This window comes from Rutidosis leptorrhynchoides, chromosome 8 (genome assembly GCF_046630445.1).
Source record: "Rutidosis leptorrhynchoides isolate AG116_Rl617_1_P2 chromosome 8, CSIRO_AGI_Rlap_v1, whole genome shotgun sequence".
In the NCBI taxonomy this organism is placed as follows: domain Eukaryota; kingdom Viridiplantae; phylum Streptophyta; class Magnoliopsida; order Asterales; family Asteraceae; genus Rutidosis; species Rutidosis leptorrhynchoides.
Genome location: NC_092340.1, coordinates 345,765,128 through 345,772,765, shown reverse-complemented (window position 1 = coordinate 345,772,765; position 7,638 = coordinate 345,765,128). Strand labels below are relative to the sequence as shown.

At 33.3% G+C, this 7,638-nt stretch overlaps 1 non-coding gene across 1 annotated transcript; it reads left to right on the top strand.

Annotated features, from left to right (window-relative positions):
- The first annotated feature begins 6,333 nt into the window (after window positions 1–6,333).
- Window positions 6,334–6,440, top strand: LOC139865405 (small nucleolar RNA R71). The gene has a single exon (XR_011764927.1). It is a non-coding gene; the product is annotated as a small nucleolar RNA R71 (small nucleolar RNA).
- Window positions 6,441–7,638: the final 1,198 nt, after the last annotated feature.

Here is a 7,638-nt window from a genome sequence, read left to right as displayed (position 1 = left end):
TATCATTCATCATATAGCAACTAAATCTCAGTTTCCTCATATCAAGATCATAATCGTTATCTATTTCTTGGCTCAAAAGAAAAATTGATCTTGGCCCAAATGTGCTTATAAGTCCACGGTTCTAAAAGGGAAAGCAACATGGTGGACCAACTCAAATACCCATTTAAAATTCTATTTGGCTCAATCTTCATTTGATTAACGCGTGATTTATAAAAAAATAAGGGGCCGTAATTAGTGCAGCACTCTTCCCATCCTTTTCTTTCATAAAGTGGAACATGCCTACAATCAATTTATGATTCTTCTTATCCGTCCACAAATCATTCCTCGGTCCCAAACAAACTAAATAATTCACGGCTCATCATGGTTTTATAAAGGGACTCGATAGCAGCTCAATTACAGTCCAAAAGTAGTACACTTCAGTCAAAATTTAATAATTGTAATGGATAACAAGTGGGTGTTGGTATATAGCTTTTATAATAGAAACATAATAAACCCTTTACCGTCTTAATCATCACCTATTGTATTATAATATTCGGCCAAAAGAATTATAAAGCAAGTCCATGCGAGTTGTTGTTCAATCTTAGTGGATTAGATCAAACGACAGGAAAACGTGGTGGGGTTTTTTGGTCCATCAAATAATTCTTTACCAAGCCACTATCTCCTTTATATATATTCATTGTCAATTTTAATCACCTCATCATTTTTATATTCGTATGATTTAGGAGAATAGGAACTTACACGTATAGTAGTAGCAGCACAATTAAGCAGGTTTTTGAAAACACCAACGGAAGTGGTTATAGGTTGGCCAGGTTTCGAACGAGACAGAAGAAAAATCTAAGTGGGTGTCGTTTAGGATTTGGAGAGAGAAGATGAGAGAAAGAAGAAAATAGTGGTTTTCCATGGTGTTCGAAGGTGGTGTTTAAGTAGTGTCGTGATGGTTCATGAGTTTGGTTCTCGGCTAACAATAGAAGCAAAAGTGAAGTGATGTTTCATTATGGTGATCGAAGCTTGAGCAGGGAAACAAATGAAGTTAGTGGTGGTGTTCTTGGTTCGAACAAACAACAATAAAATGATGGTTTTCGTATACCATGAAGATGTGTTATTGGGTGAGTTTAATCGGTCCATAAATAGAATTGAGTGCGGGTTCAAATGGCTATAAACGAGAGTAATATCCATAAGAATAAAGAAGGTGATGGATTGTTTTATAGCAAAGAAGGGTTCGAAAGATATATTCGATCCAGAGAGGAACAAACAAAACTATATCAAGTGCATGTGAGTTTAATACAGCTACAAGATTCGTTACTTTTTGCTTTGTAGCTTGATTGGTACGACAAAATCTTCAATTAGTAGCAGAGGAATAAAGAAAAAAAAATCAAAGCAGATAGAGACGGGTAAAGTAATTTGGATACATCTTATTTTGATTTCGAATCTTATAACAGAATTGGAGACAAGAAAAATCAACTCAGTTACAGAGTGAAAACGATTTGAAACAGAATACGATATTCTCTATAGTTATAAATGTATTTAACTGTTTTTACATATATATGTATATATCTGTATACCTATTTGTATATACATATAACTTTATTTTGTATACGTATAAGTATTTATTTATATATATGTATTTGTATAGCTGTATATAGTCTATATCTATATCTGTATTTTAGGTAAATATAATAATAATAATTATACATCATTAATGTTTAGTATTAATTTTAATAATAATAATGGAACTAATAATAAAAAATAAATTAATAATAATATCAATAATATCAATAATTCTAATAAATATATTAATAGTAATAATAGTTAATAATGATACTAATAATCAAAAAATGAGAATTTTAATAAATTTAATGATAATAATCATAATAAATAATGCTATAATGGTTTATATATATTTATTTATAAACCATTGTTCGTGAATCATCAGGCACAGTCAGAGGGTAATTGGTCATATGAACATAGTTTCGAAATTTTCGAGACTCGCCATTACAGACTTTGCTTATCGTGTCTATATCATATAAATATTAAGTTTAAATTTGGTCGGAAATCTCCGGGTCGTCACAAATTTCATGGACCATTCCTTCGGATTTGATCCTACAGTTTTCTCTAGAATACGTTTTAATGCTCGGTTGGTGTTTTCAACTTGTCCACTTGTTTTTGGATGATAAGCAGTTGAGATTTTATGAGTTACTCCATATCTTTTGAGAACTTTTTCAAGTTGATTATTATAGAAATGAGTACCCCGATCACTTATTAAAGCTTTCGGTGTTCCGAACCTAGCAAAAAGACATTTTAAGAAGTTGATTACAACTCGTGCATCGTTAGTTGGGAGAGCTTGTGCTTCCGCCCATTTAGATACATAATCAATGGCAACGAGAATGTAGAGATTATTATGAGATTTTGGAAATGGGCCCATAAAGTCAATACCTCAAACGTCAAATACTTCACATACTTGAATGACATTTTGTGGAATTTCATCACGTTGACTTATTTTTCCGACCCTTTGACATGCATTACAGGATTTACAAAGAAGGTGTGCGTCTTTGAAAATTGTAGGCCAATAAAATCTAGCGTCGTAGACTTTCCTTACTGTGAGTTGAGGCCCATAATGCCCTCCTGTTGGTCATGTGTGACAATGGTTTAATATTTGACTAGCTTCATTTCTGAATATGCATCGATGTATTATTCCATCGGGACATCTCTTAAACAAATGTGGATCCTCTCAAATATAGTGTTTTATATCACTAAAGAATTTCTTTCGTTTTTGGTACGACAACCCTTTTTCAAGGAATCCACATACTAAGTAGTTTGCATAGTCTGCAAACCATGGAATTTCATTATAATCGATCTTCAATAGATATTCATCAGGAAAGTTATCTTGTATGGCCGATTCATTTAGAACTTCTAATTCAGGATTTTTAAGGCGAGAAAGATGATCAGCTGGGAGATTTTCTGCTCCCTTTTTGTCTCAGATTTCAATATCGAACTCTTGTAAGAGTAAGATCCAACGGATTAATCGTGGTTTGGTATCTTGTTTTGAAAATAGATATCTAAGAGCAGAATGATCAGTATAGACCACCGTTTAGCTAAAACGATATATGAACGAAATTTGTCAAAAGCAAAGACAATAGCAAGGAGTTCTTTTTCAGTAGTTGTGTAATTCATTTGTGCTCCTTGTAACTTCTTACTAGCTTAATAGATAGGTTGAAATCGTTTTTCAATTCTTTGACCTAAAACGGCTCCCATTGTGAAATCACTTGCATCGCACATGAGTTCAAATGGTAGATTCCAATTTGGAGTTATCATGATCGGCGCATTAGTGAGTTTTTCTGTAAGAATATTAAAAGATTTGATGCATTCATCTGAAAAGATGAATTGAGCATCTTTTTCAAGGAGTTTATTCATAGGAGTGGCAATTTTAGAAAAATCTTTTATGAAACATCGGTAAAACCCGGCATGCCCTAGAAAACTCCTAACTCCTCTAACATTGGTCGGATGTGGAAGTTTAGCAATTACATTTACTTTATTTCTATCCACTTTAATTCCTTCACCTAAAATTTTATGACCAAGAACGATGCCTTCTTAAATCATGAAATTGCATTTCTCCCAATTAAGTACTATATTTGATTGCTCGCATCTAATAAGCATTCGTTCAAGATTAACTAGACATGTTTCAAATGTATCACCGAAGACTGAAAAGTCATCCATGAAAACTTCCATGCATTCTTCTATCATGTCGTGAAAAATCGCCATCATGCACCTTTGAAAGGTTGCAGGGGCGTTGCAAAGTCCAAATGGCATGCGTTTGTAAGCAAAAGTACCATAAGGGCACGTGAATGTGGTTTTCTCTTGGTCCTCGGGTGCGATTGGAATTTGAAAGTATCCAGAGAAATCGTCAAGAAAACAATAGTAACGGTTCCCATCTAACCTTTCCAACATTTGATCAATGAAAGGTAAGGGAAAGTGATTTTTTCTGGTGGTGTCATTTAATTTTATATAATCAATACAAATACGCCATCCTGTTACAGTCCTAGTAGGAATAAGCTCATCTTTTTCATTTGTGATGACAGTGATGCCACCCTTCTTAGGTACGCATTGAACTGGGCTTACCCATGGACTATCAGAGATTGGATAAATTAAACCTGCATCTAGCAGTTTAATTATTTCTTTCTTAACAACATCTTGCATATTAGGATTTAGTCTTCGTTGGCGTTGCACATAGGTTTTATGACCCTCTTCCATAAGGATTTTATGTGTGCAATACGAAGGACTTATACCTTTAATATCATGAATTTTCCATGCAGTAGCTGGTTTATGAGCTTTTAGCACAGAAATGAGTTGAGATTTTTCATTTTCCGTAAGAGAAGACGAGATTATTACAGGTAATTTAGATTCACCATGTAAATAAGCGTATTCCAAATGGGTTGGAAGTGACTTTAACTCTAATATCGGTGGTTCTTCTATTGATGATTTGTATCGATATTTGTCTTCCTCTTTTAGCATTTGAAGTTCTTCTATTGTTATTTCGTATTCATTAGCTATAAGTGTGGCTAACATTTCAGTTTCATCAATTGGTTCAATTCCTTCTCCTAAAGAACACTCTCATGTTCCTTGTAATTCTGGAAATTCTTGTAACAATTCAGCATGTGAATCTATAGTTTGAATATAATAACAGGTATCATCTGCAGATTGCGGTTGTTGCATGGCTCTATCAACAGAAAAAGTAACACTCTCGTCCTCTATACTTAGGGTCAGTTTCTTACCAAACACGTCTATTATTGCTTTAGCCGTGTTTAACAATGGTCTTCCTAATATAAGAGGAACTCGAGAATCTTCTTCCATGTCCAGAATAACAAAGTCTACTGGAAATACTAAAGTACCAACTTTAACTAGCATGTTTTTCATTATTCCTCTAGGATATTTTACTGATCGATCGGCTAGTTGTATGCTTATTCGTGTTAGTTTCAATTCTCCAAGGTCTAGTTTAGTATATAATGAATATGGCATTAAATTTATACTAGCACCTAAGTCTGCCAATGCTTCTATTGAATTAAGACTACCCAGAAAATATGGAATTGTGAAACTTCCAGGATCAGAGAGTTTTTCTGGTATCTTATTCAACAACACTGCGGAACAATTAGCATTCATAGTAACAGCCAAAGTTCTTCCATTTTCTTTCTATTTGTGATTAGATCTTTCAGGAATTTAGCATATCTAGACATTCCTGAAATCACATCAATGAAAGTAAGATTGAAATTTATTTGTTTAAAAATATCCAAAAATTTGGATTGCTCAGCTTCAATTCTTTCTTTTCTCATTTTACTCGGGTAAGGAAGTGGTGGTTGGTATGGTTTAACATAAGGCTTTGACTTAACTTTGTTATCTTCATTAACCTTTTCAACTACTGGTTCTATTTTTTTATATTGCTCAGGCTGTGGTGCATGTGTAGTAGGAATAGAGTCATCAGAAATTATAGGCATTTCAGGTGGTTTGAGTGTAATGCCACTTCTTGTGGTAATGGCTTTAGCTGTTTCATTTCGGGGGTTAGCATTTGTATCGCTAGGTAGACTCCTCGGTTTTCTTTCACCTATCAACCTTGCTAGGTTGCTCACTTCTTATTCCAGATTTTGGATTGAAGCTTGTTGATTTCTAAATGCTTGAGCATTTTGTTCATTAGTTTGTTTCTGAGATGTGAAAAATTGAGTTTAAGATTCAACTAGCTTCGACATCATATCTTCTAAATTTGGCTTTTTATTATCGGTTTGTGGTGGTTTATTTGGAAAAATAGGTCTTTGCTGGTTGTAAGTATTATTAGATACTTGTTGATTGCTAGGACCTTGTTGGTTGTTGTATGGAACATTTCGGTTATAATTCTGATTTTGATTGTAGTTTGTTCTTGGCGATTGATAATTACCTTGATAATTATTTCCAGGCCTTTGGTTTATGTATGAAACATTCTCTCTTTGTTCCATTGTTTGTTCAATACTGAGACAATCTTTTGTCAAATGTGGTCCTCCGCACTGCTCACAACTAATTCGTATTGCATGAATATCTTTAGTCATCTTTTCCAATCATCTCTCGAAAGCATCTAACTTTGCGGAAATGGAATCAAAGTCATGGCTAGAATCGGCTCTAGCCGCTTTAGATGAACGAAAGATATCTTTTTCTTGATGTCACTCATGTGAGTGGGAGGCTGTGTTATCGATAATTTTGTGATCTTCAGTTGCAGTTTTCTTCATAATGGAACCACCAGCTGCTGTGTCGATGTCTTTTCGTGTAGCAACGTCGCATCCTTGGTATAATATTTGCACTATTTGATAAGTTTCTAAACCGTGTTGAGGACATCCTCTCAACAACTTTTCGAATCTTGTCCACGCCTCATATAATGTTTCATTTGGCTTTTGCATGAACGTAACAATTTCTCCTTGAAGTCTCACGGCTTTAGATGCCGGAAAGAATCTTTTAAGAAATTTCTCAACTAAGACATCCCATGTATCAATCGCTCCTTCGGGTAACGATTCTAACCAATCTTTGGCTTCTCCCTTTAAAGTCCAGGGAAATAACATGAGATAGATCTGTTCATCCTCAACTTCTTTGATTTTAAATAAAGTACAGATCCTATTAAAGGTTCGAAGATGTCTTGATCGCGTTATAGGTGGTGAACGTATGAAAGGTGCTGAACGTTTTGCTCGGTGCATTCACTGAATATCCTATTAGTTATAAAAATAAAAACTATATAAATTATCAAATTAATAGTCTTTTCTGATTTTGCTCACGTTTTGAATAGCCAATAGATGCAGCAGGTAGCCAGGACCCTTTAAATCGGAAGCCCACAACTCGCCACTAACAAATCCAACTATTACTACGAACCAGAAAATTTTGGATGTCTATCAATTTAACCGCTTAAAATAATTTTTCGTCGAAATTTTGAAATAAAAAACTATGTCCTAAAAACTAGAGCGTAGAAATGAGAAAGAAAAAGCGCGTCAAAAAATAAGAGTCGAAAAACAAACGTCAAAAAATAATAATAAGAAAGTAAAGCGTCGAAACTTAAAAGTCTAAAAACTAAATATTAAAACTTGCGTCTAAAGGTATTAAAGCTTAAAAGGAATTCTATATCTAAAACGGCAATAACTTAAAAGGCACTTAAATCTTAAAACAGCGTCGCAAAATTCTAGAGCACCTAAATTTTAATCTAAAGAAAAAGCATTTAAGGAATTTTACGGCAAAGCCTAAAAATCTAGAAATATAAAAAAAAACTACGGCAAAAACTAAGTTTAAAACTAATTACGAATGATAAATATAGAAATTACGAATTTTAACGATAAAAAATACAAAAAGAAGCTAAGTTGATAAAAATACAATTTTATAAAAATATTATTTTTATTTTATAAAAATATTATTCTATATATTTAATAATAATATTTAAACTTAATATTACAAATTATAAATTAAAACTAGAAATAAATATATATTAAAAAATTAAAAACCCTAATTAGGTTTAATAATAATTATTATAATTAATTAAAACCCTAAACCGTATTTAATGCAGTCAAAGGTTTAACCTGTCAGACAGGCTCCGCAACTGCGATGATTTCTGCCCAAGGATCTCCGCGACTGCGGAGTTATGCA